Consider the following 14,633-nt stretch of genomic DNA (forward strand, 5'->3'; position numbering starts at 1 on the left):
TTGTGTATTTTATTTTGTCCACTGGATCTTGCTGAATGGGTCCTCTTCCTTTATCCACATGATCCATTCATTCTACCCTTTGGAGGCCAATTAATTTCATAGCAGGATGGCCTAATAAGACCACTCATTTTCCCAGAGAGGTGAGAGTCAGGTGATAGAGAGTGGTCCAGTCTGCCAAACCTCATGGACTCCATTGTTTTCCTCCCATGAAAGCCATAAGGATTACATGCACCTACACATATATTGAAATTTCAGCCCCTTGGCAGAGTGTCTTCCGCAGGCTCAAACTCTGCAGGTGCTATACCTAGTGCTTCCTCTATGTGACAACAAAGTGATGACCCGCAGCCACCTCCTTCACACCAGAATGGGTAAGTTGACAATGAGCACTCACTCCCATCCTCTTCCATGTAGCACCCGTGCAGCTTGTCAAACATAGGTCATGTGAGTCACATGTAAGGCTTTTTCCCTCAGCTCCCTGAGAGTGTGTGCCATGTGATTTTTGGCTTAAACAAGAATTAGTGAGTGTTTTTCATTGATTCCACTGAAAACTACCCATTGATTACAGCAACACTGGGTAACACTGGACTAACAAAGTTTCTTACCATTGCAACCAATGTTGTGCGATCTCAGAGAAGTGGGCTTTGCATTAAGGGGTCATACCCTGCAGAAAGTGCTGATTTCATTTTTTTTTTCCTTTGGTGGTCAATGATGTGCGATGTTTTTTCCTTCTGTAGAACTAATTCCAACAAAAGTTAAGTCAAGATTAAAAATTTGCTAAATGGGCTTTGTTCTTCTTGAACTTGCTGCTGATACTTGCAAGATAATTTTACAAGGACTGCAGGTGGATTAAATGCTGTCTTTAGCTAAATGAATGCTTTTAATGTTGGTTAACTTTTATGCTCCATTAAAATGAATCATTCCGTGTATATTTTTTTAATTTCCCTAAATAGGCTTGAACCACTTCATTGGGCCTTTGTGCCAAGTAAACCAACTGCTTGTTTGCTGGTTAGTTTTGCTTGGATTACAGATGAATTGTCAGAAACCTATAGTTTCATGACTATTTTTAAACCAAGGTAATTTTATAATGTTCAACAGAAAGTGAATTATTCTGTATGTTTCTGTCTCACTAATTCAACCCCTAGACTATGTGCTCTTAAGTTTGCTTTTTAACGTTGCAAAGACTGCAGCTTAATTGAAAGTACTTTTTTGTATTAGTAAAATGATTGTTTTAAGTAAGTTTATGTTGAAAAAAAAATAAAAACTTGTTTATCTATGTACATACCTGAATATAGTTAACAGGGGCCTAGACCATGTAGTGGTAGTCATGGACTTTATTCTTAGTAATGGTAGTCATGGACTTTATTCTTAGTAATGGTAGTCATGGACTTTATTCTTAGTAATGGTAGTCATGGACTTTATTCTTAGTAATGGTAGTCATGGACTTTATTCTTAGTAATGGTAGTCATGGACTTTATTCTTAGTAAATGAGGTCTGGGAACAAACCAGTTTGTCCTGAGACACTTTTAAGTAGTTAGTGGGTTAGAAGTAAGGTGGGAGAGAGGCTTTAAAGTTGGGAAGTGGGGGGGGGTTAGGGCTGAGTAAGAAGTGAAAGAGTTTAGGCAGAGTGGTGGGTAAGAAAGGGTTAAGATAGGATGGATGAATGGTAGGGAGGAAGTGAGGTAAGTATAAGGAGGGGCTAAAGGGGTTTTATGTGACTCTAGCTAAGTGAGAGGGTCAGAGTTAGGAGTAGACTTGCTGCCCTCCCTCCTTTCATGGTATTGAGGATTTGGCTATTACTTTTGTGAATTAGTCAGAAACACAAGTGTCAGTTCAGTGACAAGTCCGGTATCTTCCAAGTTGATAAACAAAATAAAATAAGGTAAGAAATGGAGAAAATGGAACCACCAACAGCTTTTAATAAAACTTAAAAAAAAAGTTTAAAATGAAACACAAGTGTCACAATACACTTTCACCATAAAGGCTTCATCAAGCAGATGCAAACAAGCAAAAACTGAGTCCATTTAAACTGATGATACAAAGTCTCATGATGCTAATTGATTTGATTAGGCAAATGCCTTAAGTGAGATTTTAAAGTCACCATATCATTAAGACCAGCGGTAATGTGACCTTTGATCCTAAAAATCCATTTAAGTTTTTCATACTCAGTGATATCTTTCATGTTGCCCCCTCGAAAAGGTTTTGGTAATATTTTCAGTATTGCACCCTTAAAACTGTCAGTATTATCAGTGCCCTCTATATGTTTATACAAAGCATTAGTTAAGATATTCCTGTTTATATCCAAAGTATGTTGCTCTATTCTTTATTTCAGTTTCTTATTGGTTTTCCCTATATAATATGCATTGCATTTACAGCACTCTGAATAGCAAGCAGGATTTGGAGAACTGCAGCTACTGTACAAACATAAAATAAACACCTTATCACTCACAGTTTGCTGGATGTGTTTGTCAGTATGTGAGTGAGTGTGTGTGTGTGTGTGTGTGTGTGTGTGTGTGTGTGTGTGTGTGTGTGTGTGTGTGTGTGTACAATAAACACATCTGCTGCATTTAAAACACCTTTTCGTGTTGCTTGTGAATGAAGGAAAAGTTAGCGGTTATTCCTTGTAGCAATGTTTTTTCTTAAGACTGGCACTTCTTTAATGGCTAAAACTAGGTGTTTCTTCAAGGATATTGCTATGTTGTGGAACAGTAGTTAGGACAGACCTATACCTCTGTATAATCTGCTTAATATTAGACATGTTCCTATTATATGTGAGCGTATGTCTACATTTAGTAGTCTGCTTATGTTGTGTGTTGGGTTCTTGTGGTGAGAGGCTGCAAAATAAGGATTTAGAATCTGTATCTCATTTATTTAAAATGTCATTTAATGGTGTTGACATTATTGATCTTGTACCCCCTGTTGGCAGAATCATTGACAATGGTATGCATTTGTGTAAGCTTGGTGTCATGATCCATGCTCAGTTTTGCTACCCTTATTAACTGATTTCTCACTATATGTTATTGTATTTATTAGGGGGATGCATACTAGTTCTGTATAGGTATATATTCGTTTTTTCCTCAGATGTAAACTTATTAAGTATGAATTTGGGAGGTTGATATATCACTTTTAAAGCACAAAAAACAGGTGGTATTAAATATGTTATTCCTTAAAATCATGTAATTCAAATGGTGTGTCTTTCCATATGAGGAAGAAGTCATCAAGAAAGTGCTTACAAAAAGCAGCTTTGTGAACTTAAGGGTTATTGTGAAGTATAAACTCCCTCTCCAATTGATACATCACAATATTGGCATAGGTATTTGCAACAAGGGTACACATCGCTACACCCTTGACCTGTTTGCAAAGTTCTCTTTGAAACAGGAATACATTATTAGTTAACACTACAAGCAGTAAATCACAGATAACATCAATTTCTGCTGGTGTGTAATCTTAAAATTCACAGAGATAGTCTTTGATGGATTTAATTCCAATGTCATTTGGAATAACCATAAATAGGGAATCTACATCCAGTGTTGCAAACTGAAAACAATCAGCAGTGTTTCCAGTTGTCCATAGTGAAAGTTTGTGTAAAAAAATCAGCCATGTCCTTAAGAATGGTACCAGTCACTAGTAAATTCACTTTCAATTTGGCACCCGAATATTTGGATATGGCCTCTGTGGCCCATCAATGAGCAGAAACACTAGGCCGCATAGGTGGGGAGTTGATGGATTTATGGATTTTTGGTACTCCATAGATAGTAGGTACCTTAGGGATGTCATCTTTAAAGTAATGTAGCAACTCTTTGGTGATACATTGGTCTATGTACATACATTCCAAAATATGTATGATATTTGAAGTTATTGCTTTAAGATCATACCTAGTAATGGTGATGTAGTCTTCAGAATTCAGAAGCCACTGCTTGGCTTAAGTATAGTAGTCTATATCCGTTACAACTATGCCTCTGCCTTTGTCGGCACTTTTTATCACCAGTTCTTTGTTACTGGTAAGAGTTTTAAGGGCTTTGAACTGCTCTTTAGTTAAATTATAAAATTTGTCATTGTTACATTGTTTGCAAAGTTTATACAGTTCCTGCTTCATGGCTTTTTCAAAGTCTAAAACAGTAGAGTTCTGCTGTGGTATAAACATTCTTGTTCATTTAAAATTGCTGGGAGTGCTATCATTGTCAACAAATGAAATTTTCAAATTCAGTTCCCTAGTAAATTGTTTTAACTCTAGCTATATCCATATGCTGAGAGGGGATAAAACTGATAATTCATCTGAATTTAAAGTGTAATTAGCGATATTAAATACCGTGTTCATAATGTTTTCAATTGACTCCTGGTTATTGGACAGTGATGTATATCCTGGTGGTTCCTGCTCCCTGGATTCTTTTTCCTCTTGGGAGGAGTTCTGGCATTGGCAGTGGTTGTAAGTGGAGCAAGGAAAAATCCAGGGGATCCAGAGCCATCATGTTATTAACATCCACGATCATTGGGTTCTGTTGCTGGGTACTAGGGTACTCTTCCTTGTTCATGTGGATTAGTTGTTTAGGTGGAGAAGAGGGGCGGGCTTGCCTCTCTTCTGTTCCACTCTGATTTTGGATGTTGGATTCAAAGAGGATGGTTGGGGATAAAAGTGAGCAGGGTATGCTGTTTTGATAAGAGAACATAATCAAGCGGTTCTGGCAACTATGCTTATTTTGGGTAGGGTGAGTGGAAAATGCTGCCCTGGTAAATTGTTACACGAATGCTCTTTGATGATTAGTAAATTTAAGAATGTTGTTCAATAATGCTGTGATTAAAAAAGTTTAATAAAGGCTGTCAAATGCAGTTTTGGTGTGGTGTGTGTTATTGTAGGGGATCAGGGCAAACTGGCATTTTGAAAGTCAGCAGTTGCATTCATGTTGCATATAAAAAGAAAGGGTGGTTCAGTTAGACAACTGCTTAGAAATAAATTAACTAAGAGTTTTGGTGAAAAAGTTAATTATGTGAGAAGTTGTTAGCTTTTACCAAAGGGGTGGGAGCTGGACCATTTGGTCATACCTTTGATCCCAGTCTTGGCATTTAAAGTGCTAGCTTAGCAGGGAAGGACTTTTGATGAAGTAAGGAAAAGTTTCAGTTATGCAACCTAATATAAAGTAAATGTGTTCTTATTCTTATCACTACCTTTACTCTGTAATTATATATCCAGTAGTAAACTGCTTTTTAAACTTTAAGACTGAAGACTGTAACAAACCCTCATCTCTTTAAATATGTATCTAGTAGCAGAGTTTTTGTTTGTTCTACTTATTTAGCTTAATGGAGCTTATCTCCTCGGACCTCTACTGAAAATGGACATGTATCCAGTTGGAATAGCCCGCTCAACAAATGTAAAATAAACTGCTTGAAATAATGAAGCTAAAAGATATTATTTTGTTCTCGCAACCTCATATTGTTGTGTTTTCTCTCACTTAAAAATGTATGCACTCCTTAAAACATTTCCCTTCTACCATTAATAAATGCATGCACAATCTTTAGATGCTGTTATCTACAATCATATTCTAAGCAAATTATGCACAAATCTATGCGGTAATGACTAGTTTGCAAAGCTATGCTGTAGGCATTAGTTTACATAATTTATTATATTCTGACCTCAGTAACTTGTAATATTTCAGAAACATGTTTGGGAAAAATAATATATTTTATGAATTTTATCTTATTTTATTTTATTGACAAATTGTTCACTGGAATAGTACCACTAGGCCAATGGCTTATTTTCATCGAATACCAAGGTTGTAGTCACACAATGTTTTCCTTACTCTTTTCAATAAGTGAAATGGGACATTTTGCACTCACCAGAACTACCAGCAACTCAAACAGATGAGTTCTCAGTTTAACAATGCATCCCAGGGATATGTAAAATACAGTGCAAAGAGCATGGCTTGTTATACCATTGAGTCTGTGGTCAGAGATTGAGTAAGGACACTGAATTAATGTTAGTATTTAGTGGCTGAAATATTAAAGATAGCATGCACTAGTGAACAGCCTGCATTCAAACCCATTGATGATGAACATACAAATCCTGAATGTAGCATTTTTCAGTTTAATTTGAGAATATTCTGTTATCCAACCTTTATTTTTAATCTAAGGCCAGCATAAATGGCTGTTAGAGATTTAGGTTACCACATATTTTCATAAAGTGCTTCATATTTAAACGTTACCCTACAGAGTATGTTCAAAACTTGAAGTCCCAGCTACAGACAATTGGTGTTTAGTGAGTGAAAGTGCATCATGGGTGCTGGATGCCTGGCCTGAGGCTGTATGGTGGTCAGGGCCTGATAGCCACTTAGGCCAGCTGGAGATGGATGCTTAGACCTGGAATGTATGGCTCAATTAATATTAGTAACATTAAGGGGTGCATGATAAATGTGATGGTAGTGGGTGTCCTCTTGAAGAAAAACAGAGAGAGATAGAGAGGAAACTTCTTATCCAATTGGAGCTTATGCATGCCAAATGGAAAGTGGGGTAGAAGATACTGGAGACACATATTTTGGAGTAATTGGAAGATGGATAGAGTTGCAAAAATAAAATAAAGTAAAATAAATAAATAAATGAAGAATCAATTAGGAAAAAATTTTAAGATAACATAGGTCTCAGAAGGGATCTTGGTGCAGGCCATGACAGTGAATTAAAATATGACAAAGCATTAAAAGCCAAAGGAGGAAGCATGGGATGTCTTCTGTTACCTAGCAAGTAATCCTTCCACATACCAAAACAAGAAGGCTTAAAACTGCGACCTGTATGGTCAGATCAGGCATAGCATGAATAGAGGATATCTGAAGCTGTCTACACTCCACTTATGCATACACAATATGGACATGGTCAGGATAAGGTAGTGCAAGTTTCAGCTGAAGTAACTTATCAGGTTATCCAAAAGACTTTGCAGAAAACCAAAGTAGGTCTGATAACTTTGGTAAGACCAGAGTCACCAGGTCAAGCAGTTCTCATGGGTATAAATGGTATCAGTAGAAGTAAATTCTCCAAGCGGCAAAGCAACAGAAGAAGTAATTAACTGACCCGAGGGACTAAGGGGGGAGTTGACCCAGTGGCGGAGTATCTTTGGTTGTATGAATTCCCAGTGATAATGTGCCCTTCCAATGTAGCAGTTAATATATGAAACCCAGGTGTCTTAAACAGCTGATTATTTAGCTCCTTTCTTTCCACCATAGTCTGAGTTGGACAGATTTAGAATACTGGATAGGGTAATGAAAGCTCAATCATGTAGCTCTGTGACATACAGGTATAAAGTCTTGCCTGTATTCCAGATGACCAAAGATTTAATAACAGCTTGTCCACAAAAAGAACTGGCAAAAAGATGGTGGTAGTGAGCAATAGATGCTGGCTCGCACATTCTTTGACGGAAAGGATTAGTGGTTCCACTTTATCTTTTACCATCAAGGAAGATTATGCTTATTAGGTGCTTAATAGGGATGCACTGGAGATGTTTCCTTGGCCTTACCATGCCAATGACGGTAGTTCTCAACAGGTGTGTCTGTGTATGTGTGTGGGTTTAAGCAGGCACACATAAGGTGAGAGCACTGTTGGTACCAATGTTGACATGGGTGAAAATATTGTATGTATATGTCCCAAAATCTAAAAATAACAGTAGCGTTCAGAAAAAAAATATTTAAATAAATTTTCCTCAGGAAAATTAGTATATCATCAAAAAGTGTAGTACAGGGATCTTTGGCATGTGTGTGTGTGTGTGTGTGTGTGTGTGTGTGTGTGTGTGTGTGTGTGTGTGTGTGTGTGTGTGTGTGTGTGCGTGTATGTGTGCGTATATGTTTTTTTTTTTGTTTTGTTTATTTTAACTATTTACTATTGTCCTCTTATAGTGATATTTTGGTCTTTGTGAAGGGGCAGTATAACCAAGTTAGACTGTATGGGCTAGATCCTGCAAACTCTTAAATTAATGAAAAACTATTTCAGGAATAGGTTCATTGCTAAGTACTAGGCTAGCTGTCCTTCTATGCCATTTAAGCCTAGCCATTTTCACTTTTTGTGCTGTAATTAGCCTATTCCATTTGGTTAAAGATTGTCCTTATCCATCCTATGGTCGATAATTATATATTACTCCTACTGGAGGAAAAACATGCATGGGATAAAGCTGCCTCTATCCATTAGTAGTCAGATGGCAATCCTGGGGTAAAATTTCTATTTGCCATCCATAGATGCAAGTTGCACTTTTATATGGACATGTTGGAATGTGACAAAGGACTTTTAAGTGAACAATTCCAAAACATATTATAGAGAAAATGTGTTGGGAGAACATAGATATACTTGCTGTCTTGGACAAAAATGCAGGTAATCAGTACCTTGAAAAAAACAAGTGATAAAAACACAAAAGACATCATGGCAGCTGTTCTGGCCATAGGAAAGGCAAAACTCCATAACAATAAGGCAAAGTCCTTGGATACATGTGTTTGTACCTTTTCTTGTTAATGGCATTAGTTGCTGAGAAAGATTGAAGTACAGATCTTCTACTGGCTGTGATCCAAACACTCTTTCTTGGATATTTTGTATAAAGCCCATCTTGTGCTCAGTTATGGGATGTTTGGAATATGAATAGAAAGTGCAGGAAGATGAAAGCTGAAAATAAAAGCCTGAAGACATGCGGTACAGTTTTACTTGGCTGTCCATAATATCAGAATGAAGTGTTCCTGACAATGTTTTTAGGGGAAGTTTTGTCATAGTAGCTACTTAGCAGACACTCATAGTGCCTTCTTTATGAATGTATGTGGATGGCCAGAGTGTAGATTATTTTCATAGTTGGTGTTCAGGCAGCCATTAAGTTTTTAAATGCATAAAAAAAATATCAAATGTGTGTGTTAGGAAGATGGCTGTGACACAGGGAGGAAAGAAGATTCCCTTTGGATCACTTAGTCAGTATGGAGTGGCTCTGGAGGCTGGAATATGGGCCAACTTGAAAGAGGGAAAGCAGTAGTGAATACTTACAGGAGAAAAAAAACAGGATGGGGACATGTTTTCTTTGTTTGCCACTACAGAGAATGCACTGAAGACTTATATTCATTTGAGTAGTAGATTCTTGTACAATTAAATAAAGAATACTTTCTAGGGAGGCTTACTTTGAAGACTTAAAACAATATGCTAGAATGAGTCAGATTACAGCAGGTTACAACATTAACATGATTAATGTATTAAAAGACCTTCACTGTTACTGCGATTCTGGGCAATGAAAGCATTGGGGATAGAAGAATGCTTAGCTGACATTGTTGCAACTTGGTTAGGTGGTATCTAAATGAACCTGTTGAGGGAAAAAAACATGAAAATCAGACAACATGGTGACAGTTTTGCCCAGTTTTTAGGCAGTGTATTGGAAAACATGACAAGGAGGTATGACATTGGATATGCTAATAACTAGATATCCGAAGGAATAGGCTTTGTACGTGAACAAATAAACACCTACTTATTTCACAGGGGAAAAGTAACGCACTTGTGTGCTCTGGTTATATAGATGATCAAATGACAGATAGTAAGCGATGTCTGCCAAAAAGATGTAAGTGATATATTAGACTATGAAAAGAATGGTACTGGATTTTACCTTGATTTATCTTTCAAACAAGCAGGAAAACATATTCTGGCAAATTTACTGTTCCTAATATCTCCTAAGATTGTTATTCTGTGTTGCTGTGTAATTGCTGTTAGGTAAGTAAAAGTTATGTACCTACCATAATAATAGGTATGGATTGATAGTTCCATTATCAGTAGGACTAAGGCTGGATGGATTTAGTCCAGCTAAGAATACTTGCCCAGGCTAGCCAAACCCATTCTTTTTACCCATAATTCTGCACTAAGGACCCTTTTTCAGATCTCTGAAACCCATATGAAGTAGAACCCAAAACCACCAATGCCAAGCCATAGTATGCACTGGGTCTAGGGAAGTGGAAAGTTAGGATGGTTTAATAAACAAAATGAAACTACTAATTCAAATTTAACATTATGGTAAATATGCAGCTTTCATACCTGAAACTGAAATTCCATACTGTTGTGTCAGTGGGACCATGTTTTAAGCTAAGCCTGTTGCATGCATTGGCATAGAAGAATGCGTCAAAGAATACTGGCACTGAAAGAAGCTCTGGATCTAGAAATCACATCCGACTTTTGCCATGCTATGTGAAGGTGATCAACAATGCCCAAGTAGTCAACAATGTCCATGTAGCTGCTGCTGCAGGAATATCATCAACATATGTAGTTCTCAAAAAAGCCAGATATGGCCATGGTTCTAACTGAATGGACTCTGGTTATCTCTCATAGAGTTTTATTGTATTTGTATGGAAAAAACTATAAATAATCAGATGCTTGCTCATTTTGTTACTGATAATTTCTAAACTTCTCGTGCCTATAAATATCTTGAAAATGGAAACAAATAATTGGGGATATTTTTTTAAAAAGATTCTGTCCTGTCCTAATAAAATCTGAGCTGTCTCTGAACATCCAAGCAATGTAGCAAATATTCCCCTTTATTTTAGCAGTTTCATAAAAAAAATTGCAGCTTTGTGGCTTGATTTAAATTAGATTTGGTAATTTCCTATGATTTTAAATATGGATGGTTAATCAACAAGACCTTCAACTCTGATATTCATCTAGCCAAAGTGACTGCAACAAGAAACATTTTTCTAGGATAGAAAGTTCAGCTCTACTAATGCAGATAAAAAATGAGATTTTGTAACACTTTCCAGAGAAAAATTATCAGATATAAAAGAAAAGTTACCCTTCGAAAGGGTTTGTATACCAACTAGGAAGCCAATAAAAGAGACAAAGCTCCTTGATGAAAAATGGATATACCCCAAAAAAGAACCTTATTATGCAAATAACTAATCACTGAGCAGAATGTAATGAAGGGCCACTCAAACTGGGACAGTCAAAGGATCTGTGTGACAGGACAGTGCCCAATTAAAAGAAAAACATTTACATTTGCTGTTTTATCTTTCTCTTAAGCCAAACTACTTGGCAGAAGGCAAGATTTGAACCATTCAATAAGGCAAAGCAGGGTCCCTGTCTATTACAGGAACTGGAGAAACCATGCAGTTAGGCATACAGAATGAAGGCCCACGTAAGACTAGTTAGATGGGTGGGTAAAATGTATTCTGAATAGTATCAAATGAAGAGGCTTTTTAAGGGATGAAGCCATGATGAGAGCCAAACTTGCAGAGCAGACAAAAGGGAGTTATTAGTATGGCATTGGTCTTCAGAATTTTGGTTTTCTCCAAAAATCTGAACATAACAGGGAAAAGGAAAACAGCAGAGTGGAGACCTTGGAGGCAACTTTTGTCTGAGTGCATCCCTGAGGCAACCGTCTCATGGAAGAATAACGGAAATAAAGGTGCTAAATTTGAAATAGGTGGGAGATGCAAACAGGTCACAGCATGGTCTCCAGGTTACCACTTGTAAGACCTCTGTAGCCAGCTGCTAAGTTTTTCCAGTAGAGAATAGCTTGCTCTGTGATGTTTCTGGCAATTCAAGATTGATTTTGAAAGTCCACTCTCAAACTTTCATGGCTTCTTAACAAATGGAATAGGAATGTACTCCTGATTTGTGATATACCAAACCACTATCTTGCTGCTGGAGTAGATGGCAATTGAATCCAACAGAAAAACGTTGTAGCATGCCTGCAAGGTGAGAAGAATCACCTTCAACTTCTAAAACACTTGATGTTCATTAAGGCCTTGATCTTCAGCCATACTCCTTGGACTGCCTGTTCCTGAAAATCTTCTGCACCCTTGAGTAGAGGCGTGTGTGGTAATTGTCACTGTCAAGATTGTGGCAAAAGGACAAATTGTCTTTTTGCATCTACCAGAAAATATGTTCCATTTTCTTCTTTCTAATTCTAATTGGAAAGCCTAAGGGATCTCTACACTGATGCATTTAAAACGTTTCTGTCCCCTGCAACAGTTCCATATGAAAGCAGGCATGAGGCACAAAGCAAATTGATAAGGCCATCAATCTATGTCCCTGAGACAGAAGGTGGGCCACTTGATCTTGTAAAATCCATCCTGGCTGCAGGAGTAATATTCACTGTGATGCCCAAGGACTTCAACAGTGATAGATGGTCATTCATCTCTACTAGGAAATCCTCATTAGTTACAACTGCAAGAAGCCAAAGTAGTCCAGGCATGAAAAATCCTTGGATCTCTGCTGCCTGAGATGAGCTGCAATGACCACCATTACAATATAGAGCTGAGGTCCTTTTTTTATGTGAAATAAAAAGATCCATAAACTGGTAGGACCTCCTGGATTGCTCTTTTTGTTGAAAAGTTTGGAACCAACTGGAGTGGTCTTTCATTTTTTATTACCTGACTACTTGGAGTGAGAGGATTTTGATGCAGGAAAAGCTCATTGTTTAGACGTCAATTGGTTTACAGTAGGAAAGCCACTAGTTTTCAGGTACAGAATTGGCAGAGTGAGATAGCCATCGGTGTCAGCATCTGGGGTTCAAAAACCTTGACAATCACTGTTTATGACAAGGTGGATGCAGAGATGCCTGCTTGGTTAGAGCTGTGATCAAAATTAAACCCTATTGGCCTCAGCATCCAAGCACTGAAAACTAAAACTATGTTGATCCCTACTGCCAACAGTTTACTCAGCACTGATGTTGAAGCCACAGGCCTTCATGTCAAGCATCAAACATTTACTTCAGGGAGGCAGTCATCTTGCCCAAGATATTCATATTCAATGATAACCTTGAAAGGTCAACCACTAACGTAAACTCTGAAGGATTAATCTGTCTAGAAAGGCTGGAGACCAACAACCTCAACCCCAGCAGAGTGATCAACTTTGAAAAAGTTTGAGGGATGTGGCTCCAAAGCTGGAACAACAGTCCAAAGCCATAGCTGGTTCATGTAGTATGTGGTTTCCTGATCTGTTGCCCCTGAGTCATAAGCTGAGTAGCAAAAAAAGGTCCTTCCCTAATAGTTGATCTGGCACTTTTCAATTTCATTCAGTATCTAGGTCTGTTCTCCCCGAAATTAGATTTTAGTTAGGAGAAAAAATAAGCCAATCAATAAATAAATAAATAAATAATGTTCAAGACTAATCATTCTATTTTTATATTTTTTTAAACTGTACCAACCCACTTGCTTTGTGCTTCAGTTCTACCATCCTGTCCAAATCAGCATCTCCTAATCACATCCCCCAACAACTTGAGCCCAGGGCAGTTGCCCCCTTTGCCCGCCCATAGCTATTCTTTTGTTTCAGTTCACCCTGAGAAGGTCTTCTATGTCAACCTCTACATTAGTGCGTCAGCTGTCATAAAAATAGTTACTGAAGTCTGGAAGAGAAGAAACTCTTCTCATCCTGCCCTCAGAGAGAGAGGGGAGATCTGGTGACACATTTTCTGCATAGACACACAGGATTCTCACATTTTATTATAGTCTAGGGGTCCTCAATTAAAGCATGAAAATGAAACAAAGATTACTAATGGATCTAGGCTCAGGCTATCTTGAAACTACTAGATCTCAGTGGAACGGGAACACCCATTAGATGCTGCTTCTTACTGGGTTAGGAATCTTCTACTCTGAATGAACTGTCTTCATTTTAAAAGTGAACAGTTTAGAAAAAACTGGCTAAAGCTGAAGTCCTGAAAGCTTCAAGGCAAGTAGTCGCCTTGAGCTCCTCTACTTGTAGATGATTAAATTCTGTCTTTGGATATTAATGTGTCAAAAGAGGGACAAATATTGCAATCCTTCAGGAAATATACCTATCCCAGACATTTTAAGCACTGAGAATGTCTATTTCGCAAGCAAATGTTCATCCTACACTTGTACTTCCTGAATTCTTTTGACTCATTCTGATCATTTTGGAATGGAAGGATAATGAAACTGCCACAGAAAATATAGATTGAAATGAAACTTTTTATTTTGCACGTTAGGTACTGTAAAACAGAAGAGCTGAATGTGGTAGTGCTCTTAATTGCGCCTATTTGTGAGTGATTGTTAACAAAATTTAGCTAGATCTTTTACAGGCTGACAAAAATTTGCCATGGAGAAGATTCTAATGATGACCTCATGCATTGTGGTATAGTACCTCTAGACTTGATGAAGAAGATCGTTGAATTCGGGTCATATTTTACCAAGGATGAGGACATGGTGAGTGGGATACATGCAGGACCAAGACTGCCAAGGATCAGGTCAGGGATACTAGAACCTGTAGTGGGTAGTTCTACAATTCGCTCCAGTGCACTGGTATTGACAATGTGTAAGAAATGCTGAGCATATCCATTTTTAGTAGTGTAAGTATGACAATCACATCTATATCACATAATTGAAGCTTCAAAACATTGAATCTGATATGGTCGAGACCATATCATCGATGTGTTGAAATGAATATGTAAAAAAAAAAACAGTAAACAAAAAAATAACTTACCTAAATGTTTCAAGCAGGGGGGCAAGACCCACTGCACCCCCTACACCCCTGGCTACTCAACTATACCAACTCCAAGATCGCACTACAGTGCAGTAAAGGGAACTCTTCCCTTACGGAGATTTCCGTTAAAACGTTCAATGTTTCAAAATTTCAATGATATGGTGCCGACCATATCAGTTTTGAAGTTTTGAAACTTCGATGAATCAATATAGACCTTG

This window comes from Protopterus annectens, chromosome 8.part1 (genome assembly GCF_019279795.1).
Source record: "Protopterus annectens isolate FY-2018-M chromosome 8.part1, PAN1.0, whole genome shotgun sequence".
Lineage (NCBI taxonomy): Eukaryota > Metazoa > Chordata > Ceratodontiformes > Protopteridae > Protopterus > Protopterus annectens.